At 40.9% G+C, this 11,234-nt stretch overlaps 1 long non-coding RNA gene across 1 annotated transcript in view; it reads left to right on the top strand.

Moving 5' to 3' along the window:
• The window catches only part of LOC139359088 (uncharacterized), a 48,078-nt gene extending 44,197 nt beyond the window's left edge, over positions 1-3,881 (top strand). Inside the window, exon 3 of the long non-coding RNA XR_011614720.1 lies at positions 3,708-3,881. This is a non-coding gene — a long non-coding RNA (uncharacterized lncRNA). The remainder of the gene's footprint in view (positions 1-3,707) is intronic.
• The last annotated feature ends 7,353 nt before the right edge of the window (positions 3,882-11,234 follow it).

The raw sequence follows: 11,234 nt of genomic DNA, 5'->3' as shown, positions 1-11,234 counted from the left end.
AGGTCCTGTTGCCACATAAGATACACATGTACAGATTTCTGAGAGTAGGACATGGCCACCTTTGAGGTATCATTATTCAGCTCACCATACATGCATTGGCCACTGCTATAGGCAATTCATTCCTGCAGAACATGCTGAGGAATCATATGAAATGCATCACTGCACCATCCACCTAGGGGAAAAGAGGGAGGCAACATTATCTGGCAGCACCCATCCCCTATTGATCAAGGTTGCCCCCAGGGTGTTAACTCCTCCATGAATCCAGGAGCCATGTGCATGAGTGCTGACTGGGGTCCTGTGGTAGACCATGATGCTGCCTCAGAGAAGCCCCCAAACCAGAGGCACGAGGTTCAAAGTAAGGTACAATCAATATTCACCTCCCAAATTTGGTTAAAGGTGAAACTGTATGGAACTGGACACTGTAGCAGTAGCTGGAGAAAGAGGCGAAGCCTAAAGAATAGGCAGAGATTCTACAGTGTTTAGTTTTCTGTTCTCGTGTCAGTTTGCTGAGAGTGATGGTTTTCAGCTTCATGGATGATCCTGCAAAGGACATGAACTCACCCTTTTTTTTTTTATGGCTGTATAGCGTTCCACGGTGTATATGTGCCACATTTTCTTTATCCAGTCTACCACTGATGGGCATTTTCGGTTGGTTCCAAGTCTTTGCTATTGCGAACAGTGCCGCAAAGTAGGAGTTGAACAATTAGAACACATGGACACAGCGAGAGGAACATCACATACCAGGGCTTGTCTGGGGTTGGGGGTCTAGGGGAGGGATAGCATTAGGAGAAATACCTAATGTACGTGACAGGCTGATGGGTGCAGCAAACCACCATGGCACGTGTATACCTATGTAGCAAATCTGCATGTTCTGCATATGTACTGCAGAACTTAAAGTACAATTTAAAAAAAAAAATTCAAAGAGAAAAAAATAAATGTAGCATCCAAAAATTAAAAAAAAAAGAATACTCAGAGATTCATAGTAGGGGTCCAATTCACTTCCCTGCTCTACTCTGAAGCTGCAGGCAACTCCAGCCAGTTTGTATATCTCTCATGACTACCATAGGGAACCATGAATTTCTCAAATACATTGCTGCCCTTTCTCTCTTATTTCCCATCCACAAGACATTAAAACTCTCCCTGCAAGTGAGTTATAATAGGAGTAAAGTAAATTTTTAAAACTCTCAAAAATTAGACAAAAGCACCAAGAAAGGCAACTGGCCGAGTGCGGTGGCTCACGCCTGTAATCCCAGCACTTTGGGAGGTCGAGGTGGGTGGATCACGAGGTCGGGAGATCGAGACCATCCTGGCCAACACGGTGAAACTCCATCAAAATACAAAAAATTAGCCGGGCGCAGTGGTGGGTACCTGTAGTCCCAGCTACTTGGGAGGCTGAGGCAAGAGAATGGCGTGAGCCTGGAAGGTGGAGCTTGCAATGAGCGGAAATCACACCCCTGCACTCCAGCCTGGGTGACAGAGCAAGACACCGTATCAAGAAAAAAAAAAAAAGCAACTAAAGAGGTTATTCTGCCTATAGCTGCAGACAATTATTATTGAGAGTTCAAACTTCTTGGAGAGCAAAGGGAAAGCAGCACCAGGGAAGGAGCAGTTGAGTCCTGACCTGGCATATTTCTCAAATGCAACAAGAGTTACAGAACCAGGAGGCAGAAAAGATAAGCTACCCAGGTTATTCATGTTATCAGGACAACCACCCTTTAATGAACAAGCCTCTGGATTTGTTGAAAACCTTAGGACTGAGCTAGTCACTCTTCAACCATTTATCAGGAATGGGAGGAAAGTATCTGTGTGTGGAGACTAGAAGTACAGCAAAGAACAATGACCTCGCTCACACACACACACACACAAAAAAAAAAAAAAAAAAAAGGCGTGTGAAATAACATGATACTGTCTTGCTTATCAGAGAGGCAAAGACGAAAAGGACATACATACGTTTGGAGAGGGAATGAAAAAGTGAGTATCCTGACACTTAATTGGTGGGAAAACACAAATTGACAGAAGCTTTTGGAAAGGCAATTGGCCTTAACTATCAAAGTGTGCAGGGTGCAGACTCTGATTCAGAACTCTACTTCTAGGGGAAGGAAATCCTTCTGAAATATGTAAACAAATGAGCAATGTGTATCAATGCATGTTTATTACAATATTGCCTTGAATAGAAGGAAAAAAATAGAAACAATCAAATATGTTTCAGGAAAAAAAAGAATGAGTTAGCTCTTTATGTACTGGCCTGGAAGAGACTCACAATATGTAAAGAAAAATGACATGTTGCAAAACAGTAGGTGCATTATGATCCAGTTTATATGTTTTAAATATACATTTGTGTGTGAGGGCTTACATATGATATGACTATCACACCAAATCCTTGACACCACAGCCAAAGTTAAGTTCACACAGAGAAAATATAGCACCAGAGCTGCTTTGTTTGTGTGACTTCCTGCTTTGTTTTTATGATAATGGGGAAAAATGGATGATGAGAATGGTATGAATATGAGCTCTGTGTTAATCAAAGTATTGGCAATTGTAAGAAAAGAAAATCCATCCTCTTGAAGAAATGCTGTATATAATCAAATGCTAATATGCCCAGTGACATTTAGGTTTTGTTGCTGTTCTTTTAAGAGTTACTGAAATCCCCATGGGAAGAAAAAAAAATTGCTTCAAAGTTCTAAACTCTCTAGCTCAAACCCCTTTTCTTATTAAAGAAATTTATGATGCAATTTTTAAAAAGCCAGACAAGATTCCCAAAGAATATAATTATTGATATAGAGCAAAAAATTATATTCAGAAAAACCCTAAAAAGCCTAAAAACTGAAGACTTCACAGCACACAGAACATGGATGTTACTTTTTTACAAAACCCACAAAAACGAGATAAGAAGAATAAAATCAAGATATAAACCCATAAGGTCCGAGAGAATGTAAGAGCACACAATAGTGCAAAGAGGCGTCAACACAGTTTCCATAGTGCAAAGAGACATCAATACACTTTTCCTTACTGAAAAGTAGGAAGGAACTGAAAAAGCTGAACACCAAGTGTGGGGATGAGAAGGCAAATATAAAGCAAGTCTCTTGTTTCCATGAAACCCAGAAACACTCAGCCACCAGAGGTACCCGCTACCTCCAAAAGTTGGACAGGGAACTGCAAACAGGAGTGTCTAAAATCCTATAAGAGGGAGTTACACCTCCACATCCTCTTCCCCATCTCATGCATCCAGACAACTACCCTTCCCTGCCCCAGCAAGAGATGAGACATTTATTCTTTGGGGAGAAAAAAACAAGAAAGCAAAAAACAAACAAACTCAATCAAAAAGGCTTCAGGTCAGCCCTTCTCAACGAGTGTTCAGGAGAAAATTTATCCCTAACACCCTAAAGCATTCATTGAATACAATACATCAGTTTCTCTTGTAGGCTTCTAAAACAGTACCAACTATGTACCATTCTTGAGTGAACTGAAGAAAGAAAATAGATATTCAATTAATTTTCTGTAGGGTTTCAATCTCTTGTAAAACTCGGGTTGAAAAAGCCCACTCTAGATGCTGACACCAGGCATAGAGGAGGGCCGCTTAGAAGGGGAGGGGAAGAGAAGGAGAAAGGTACAACACTGAAAGTCTCCATACTTAATGGACTCCTAGCCCCTTGTGTGGCTCTGCCCCCAGAATGGCATTGACCAAGTATATCTTCCTTTCTACCCAGGGCCCTGGAAGGAGATTGAAAGAGTCTTACCTGAACAAACCGAAGTGCCTCAGAAGAAAAGACCAATGCATAAGGTCTTTCGTGGGGACCTGAGAAAATGTCAGTACCCCACTTCATTTCTCTATGTGGCTCTCCTCCATCCATTCACACAGACCTTCCGTCATCTTCAGATTGCCTCACTTTTAATTAAACAGATCAACAGATAGTTGAAGAAACTACCTTAAAACTTGAAAATCAGAGAAGAAAGCACACAAACAGATGAAGAAATTGTCTTTGAGAACTAGAACTCAGGAGTAGAGAGGAGTGGAGCAAAGAAACCCACTTTTCATTTAGAAGTCTTGTTGAATTGTTTAACTTTTGAATCTATATCCATGTATTTTTGTGATTATTATATGTACATTTTTAAAGAAAGAATGTTTCAGGAATAAACATTCAACTATACAGAATTCTGGGCAGTAATTTTTTTACATATTTGATATGCTTCTGTTATGCTTAAATTTTCACAGTAATTGTATGTTTTAAATTTTTTAAACAAAATGCAAATATTAAAAAAAATGAGTAATGCATTCAGGCATAGGCAAGGCTGCCTGAGCACACAGAATGGCAGGGCTGAGGGATAACCCTAGCTCCTTAGTTTCTTCCAGTTGTTGAAAGGGGCACTCAAGTAAGTGATTTTAAAATAACCCTTAAGTCTGAAGTAGCAGCATCAGTGAGGATCTAACAAGAACAGCCACAGCACAGACTTGCAGAGTTTGCAAAGCAGGTGTCACACTCTTGCAAGCCACTAAGGGGTAAGACGCTAACGACTGGGTGGCAAAACTAAATAATAGCGATCTTTGCAATTCCTACTGATCTGAGCTCAGAAGTACATTGCTGCCCTCTCTCTTACTTTCCCATCCACAAGTATGGAAACTTCCCCTGCAAGGGAATTATAATAGGAGTAAAGTATTCCCTGAAGGGAGAATAGCAAAAACTTGAGACTAGTGCCTGCATCTTTGTAATCCTGGGGAAACTTGCCACTATCCCAGTAGGAATCAGGAGATATCCAAGAGATTAAAAAGGCAGAGGAAAAGCTGGAGATCTTCTAATGACAGAACCAGAGCCTTCTCCAGGGAAACTAGAATTTAGCTCCAAGACTGAGAAAACAAAGTTGATTAATGAGCATTGTACTACAGAATACCCCCTTGAAACTGATTTTGCCCCGCAAAGCAGCATCCCACCATTTTGAGAATACTTGTTCAAATGACTTTGGCTTCTCTGGTGGAAAAAAGAAAACAAAAAAATAACATTTTTTTTCTCTAAGATGGCTAAAGACATGAAATTTAAATTCCAGACTTGTACCCACTGTAGTCAGCAGAAAGCTCTGCCAATACAGACAGCTTATTTGGGAAATATCCACAGCAGCAAAGTCCTAGAGCAAATATGTGTAGATTTCTTGTCTTTGAAATTAGAGAGAAAGAAACTTGAGACATAGTGTGATGACCCATCATGGCACTCAATGTACACAAGTCAACCAACCATACCAAGGGTTCGAAAAACATCCGAAACCCCCTAGTGTTATGGGAGAAATTGTTTTCCATGCATGGGTTTTCTATTCAAATCTACTAAGGTGAAAAAAAAATGTGGCTCCTATAAGAAATTTTCACTAAAGCTGGTTACAAAACTCTGAGACCAGTCCCAAGAAGTCCCCCAATCTGAAAAATTCGACAAATATAACTGAACTTGTTGGTGATGGTGCAACCTGAGCTACCGGATGGCTGATACCAGAATCCATCCTGACCCAGCCATATCAGTTATCTATTGCCACGATACTGCTACATAAATACAACCACAAAATATCAGTGGCTTATATTAATAAACATTTATTTTGCTCACAAGTTGACAGTACACCTGGTTGATCCCGATGCTCCAGGACTTAACTGATCTTGGCTGGATTCATTCATGAATCAGCAGTTAGCTAGAAGTTCAGCTGGGGTCTGGTGGGTCTAGTACAACCTCAATATTCAGTTGGGATATTTCCTGTCTGATTCAGGTACTCAATCCAGCAGGCTAGCTCCGCCTTTTCTTGTGAAGGAGGCTGGAATCTGAGAGAATGAATGAGGGCTCTTGGGGCCCAGGCTCAAAATGGCCATATCTTCTTATCTGCTGTATTTTATTGGCCAAAGCAAATTACAGGCCAGCCCACATTCCAGAGAGGGGAAATAGACTCCACCTTTTTATAGGAAGCGCTAATATTTTGCATTACAAGCAGCATGTTTACAAAGAGGGATGATCGATGCAGACCTTTAGGGCAATCAGCCTTCCACACCAGCATCTTGATGGTCAGAGAATTAGTTCTGTGAGTAAACCAAATGAACTGGTTAAAGACAATGTGGTATTCTGGAAGATTAAAAAGAATGATTCGTGAGAAAACCACAGAAATCTGAATGAAGCCTACAGTTTAGTTAATAGTAATATTAATTCATTTGTTTTGACAAATTCACCGGGGTTATATAAGATGTTAACATAAGGAGGAGCTGGGTGAAGGGTGTATGGAAAATCTGTACTCTCTTTGTAACTTTTCTGTGAAGCTAAAATTAATTCAGCATAAGACATTTATTTTTTAAAGAACATGATAAAAAGGAACTTGCAGTATAGGCCATTTGGGTAGCAGTGCCCTTGAGTGTGTGCACCACTGAGTCATGGAGAATCCTCCATCCTCTATTCAGAAACCCCTGCGGCCTGGGAAAATTTGGCAGCATGTGGGGCACTGAAAAGCTCAGCAGATGGCTTGGCCAGGGCCACCTCTCTGCAGACCTCCAAGACAACAGCAATGCTGAAGGCTAGGGGCTGTGCCAGCATCCTTTCTCAGTGTGACCAAAAGGGTGTTGACCCAGCTGGCTCTGGTGGTTACGGGAGATGCCACATGGCCACATGGCTGCAGTGCTTGGGAAATTCTCTTTTTTTCCTTTATGAAGGGAACGAAATCCAGACTTAGCCATGTCCATCTGACTTTCTGAGTGTGACAAATTGTGATCTTCACCATGTAGCAGCTCTGAGTCTGATGTGGAAACTAAATCAGACACATAAACACACAATTACAGTACAGTGTGACAGAGTCTGTATAGTGAACATATGTTTCTTGTCTGCTCCACTCTCTTCCTTCAGAAAAGCCCAACCTCCTTCCACCTTTGCCTCTAGGCTCCAGAGGTAGATAAGCATATGACATATGTCTCAGACCTGGCTGTTCAGAGTAACTCATCCCTCTGGCCACTGCAAGTGATCAGGGAGATTAGCCCCAAATTGAGTGCCAATCAGACCTTCTTCATCATTTTTGACATAAGATTTCTGGGAAAAGAAGGGTCTTTCTTTCTCTGGTACCAGAAAGAGTTATAAAAATAGAGACTTTCTGAAGCTACAGACCACCGGAGGGAAGAGCCAAGATATGGATAGAGAAAGTCTTCATAATGTAGTTTAAACCCCTAGATGCAGCCAAGCCTGATGCCAGAGATACCCCTTAGACTTTCGTATTTCCAGCCATAATCTAGCTTGAGCTGAGTTTCTCTCATTTGCACCCAAAACAATCCTGCCAAATGCAGAGATGGGTATCTGGAAGTGGGGTGCTGGAATTAACAGGCATTAAAATGAAAAGAAAGCCTGACAACAGGTGAGACCCTGGGCAGTCAACACTGGGATGTTAGTGGTGCCTGTTAAGTGGTAGCAAAGCAGCAGGGAAGGTTTTTCCTTGTTGTTCCTGGGACTCAACTAATTCATTTCCGTGTGTCTGCAGATATCTTTTGACAAAGTTAAAATGGGCTGACCGTATTTTGCAGCCTTTATTATGCTAGAAGCTTCAGACCAAGCTGTCCCTCTACAGCAGAAAGGGAAGGGCCTACGTAGCCTCACCAAAGAGATCATTTCTCCCTCCAGCAATCCTTGAGAAGACACAAAGTATGGGTTTTCTGTTTTGAAAGGAGATCAATTTCCTGCAGGAACAGCAGGAGCACTGGGGGAATCCTAATTTCCTAGGCCCTTACCAAAAACTTCTGGCTACGTACTCCTCACCTTAAAAGACAGGCTCATTTTAAAGAGACAGCCCCTCTCATTATGCCAGCCCATGGTTCTAAGTGCAGCGACCAAGAGGCAACAAGGTAAAGACATTATTCAGAGACAGAAACTCCAAAACCAGCTTGGATTTAAAGAACATGCCATGGTTGATCCCCAGTCTAATTGACTAGCCTGTTGAATTTCCGAATATCGAATAGTCTGGCCTCCCTCTGAGATTCTAAAGGTTATTTCTAGAGACTCGTCAAACCCTGCAGACAGGCTTGTTATAGATTGTTCAACCTCTAAAGCAATCTCCAGACCCCCAAACCTGCACCAAAAGAAAATGTGATACTGCTCCCCGGCAGCTCTTCCTGAACTTAGGTAAACTCAGGGGAAAGATTACCATGGCCTCGTTTTAGCCTGCCTCTGGCCCTAGCCCCAGTGCTGCATTCTCAGCAGTGAATCGGGCACTGCATTTTCATTCCCATCTGACTTGTGTGTCCAATTCACAATTGATCCACAATGTGCAAAAGAAGAAAAGTGAGTAATTAAGTTATGCTCCAAACCCCAGCCCTGAGGAGTTGGTATTTTATCCTGTAGGCCTTAAGGAAGAGTGAGGGCTTATCACCAGTTTTAAGGAGGTTTAATACAGATAAGACTTGCGGTGTGTTTTGTAAAGGTAATGGCGGCAGCATGGTAGATTGGTAGGAAAAGGGTAGGACTGAAAATGAACCTAAAATTAGTAAGCAACAGCAATTTAAAAATAACTAATATAGGCTTGAATTCAGAGTTGCAATGACTATGGTATAGCATTAAGGGACACCAGAGAGTATGCAGAAAATGGAACAGCTTGCCAATATCAGAAACACAGCAAGAAGAACTCCTCCTGTAAGATAGCATGAAGATTAAACTTCATAGACTGTAAATGGATGCAAGTCCCTTGTTTTGTTTTTGTTGGAGGGAGGGAAGAAGCAGACACCTGGAATTCTATCTGAAACAGAAAGAAAGATTTTTAAGTATTAAATACTTGTTTATTTTTCACTTGAAAAGGATTTGTACTGAAAATTGTCAAGATCTATAGGTGCTCTTAAGGGATTTTGGCAACATATACACAAAAGAATGCCTTGGTTACCTACTGAAATGCAGCTCATGGGCCCTAAAACCTTAGCAGGTGTTTGAGAGCCTCTAGGTCCACTGCACAAGGTTTTTGGCTAGAAAATGAGGCTAATTACATTCTTTCTGAGTTCCCTTTCACCTGGATGACAGCATAGTATGAAGTGATTCTAAAGGACTTAAGAGACAATAGAAACAGATCAGAAAAGCTGAAATCAAAATATATTTTCATAATTTATAAAAGCTAGAAGAGATGATTACTTGCCCAACAGAGTTGGCCTCAGCCTTAGTCCTTCAACGTCCCTTCCCTCACTAAGATTCTGTGAAATAATGTATTCCTCTAAATGCTATACCTTTCCTTTTTTGCCACCGCTTCACGTTAATCCCTAAATAGTGTTAAATAAATGCCCATTGGTCTATCAGGCAAATGTTGATTCAGTGTGGCAATTGTAGTCCATCTATCACATAGGGTCTATGCAAGGATTGAATGAAATTTTGCAGGTTAAGTGCTTAGCTTAGTTCCTGGCATATAATAAGCACTCACAGATGATGGCTATCTTCAATTACATATAGCATTGAAAACTGTAATTTTAGCTACAAAAGAAGTTAGCAAAATGACACTTTTATTATTTTAAGTATCTATTAACCCACCCCATTTTCACTCCAGTTTCTACTTCTTTGTGCTTTGATTGCCCAAAATTAAATATTAAAATTAAATTTATCCAAGAATTTGAAGACTTAGATGCTTAGCTTTTAAAAAACAAAAAACATAATGGCAATCAAAATCCCACCCAAGCACTCTTTGGCTAAGTCCGAGAGTGTTATTCACTAGCACAGTTATGCTCCTAATCCTTTGCAAAGAGCAAAACTTCTTTCTCATAATCAAGGCTAAGGTTTTAAGTTCTTTCCCAGAACTGCCTTAAAGTTCTTTCTTCAACTTGGCCAGCTGCACTTGAATTCAAGATTTCCGCCCTAGAAAGAATGTAGTTATGTCCAAGTGGGATGAGTCATTGGATTCCAAGAAGAAAATATTTTATCTGTTTAAGAGGAGCAGTGGAGAGTTCCATTTTTATGGTGAAACAGTGCTTGAAGTAGGCCAGGACGAAAGCCATCCCATCTCATCTCATTTCCTCTTTTTCATGCCTTGCAACTGTGAGAGGAGGGGAATAATTGACTAGAAAGTATTTGAACTCTGGCCATAGGCCACTTGGCTTTATAGATTTACCAAGTAATCTTAGCAAATAAGAAAAAGTCCTTGAGTAATAGTATGCAACATTAAGCCCCTCAAGGATGCTCATTAAATGCTTGCTGGCTGTGTGTAGAAGTCTTAAGCCCCATCAAGTCATGCTGCCCTATTGGTAACTCTAGACTACATCACATCTCCACCTTCTTTAGACTCTGTATAGGAACCTATGACCCTATTTTTGAAATTTACAACAGTTTATTAGCTCTCCAGCATTAACTATATGAAGATGAGTTTTCATTGAGTAGCTTGTTGAGAGAATGATATTTTCAGATGGACATATGAATATGTGAATCACTCAGGTTTTCTTTGTGAAATAACATTGCTGAGGATGAGTCCATTTCATCTTGTCAATGCTCTTCTTCATATTTAATCATTGCATTTACCTTTAGAAAGGTAAAGGAGATAATATTAATTCCAATTGATACAATCATGTAATAGGCATTTAAGGAACACCTACTATATGCAAGCTACTCTACTAGGTACTTTGGGAATACAAAGCTGAGTAACACTTAGTCCCTGCTGTCCAGTGGCTTTTAATAGCAGAGGAAAGACAAAACAAAAGCACATATAACTACAATACAAGGTGGACTATGAAAAGATTTTGATTGTTATGTATAAACTGATGGGAAAGCATCAAAGGATTGTTGTATGCAAGAGAGTGACATGATTGTAACTGCATTTTAGAAAAATTACCCTGGCCAGACACGGTGGCTGACACCTGTGATTTCAGTACTTTGGGAAGCCAAGGTGGGCAGATCACTTGAGTTCAGGAGTTCAAGACCAGCCTGTCTAACATGGCGAAACTCCATCTCTACCAAAAATACAAAAATTGACCAGTTTTGGTGGTGTGTGCCTGTAGTCCCAGCTGCTGGAGAGGCTGAGGCAAGAGAATCACTAGAACCTGGGAGGCAGAGGTTGCAGCGAGCTGAGATTGTGCCACTGCACTCCAGTCTGGGTGACAGAGCTAGACTCCGTCTCAAAAAAACAAAAAAGAAGAAAAATCACCTTGCCAGAAGGATGAAGGGACAGATTGAAAGGGGGCAAGCAAGGCAAACAGCATTAGGAAGTTTGAAGTCCCATGATCTTCAAGTTGGAGGCCCAGGAAAGGCAGTAGGTAAACTCCAGTCCAAGCACAGAAGAGC

Source organism: Macaca nemestrina, chromosome 16 (genome assembly GCF_043159975.1).
Source record: "Macaca nemestrina isolate mMacNem1 chromosome 16, mMacNem.hap1, whole genome shotgun sequence".
Lineage (NCBI taxonomy): Eukaryota > Metazoa > Chordata > Mammalia > Primates > Cercopithecidae > Macaca > Macaca nemestrina.
This window is presented reverse-complemented; position numbering and strand designations above follow the sequence as displayed.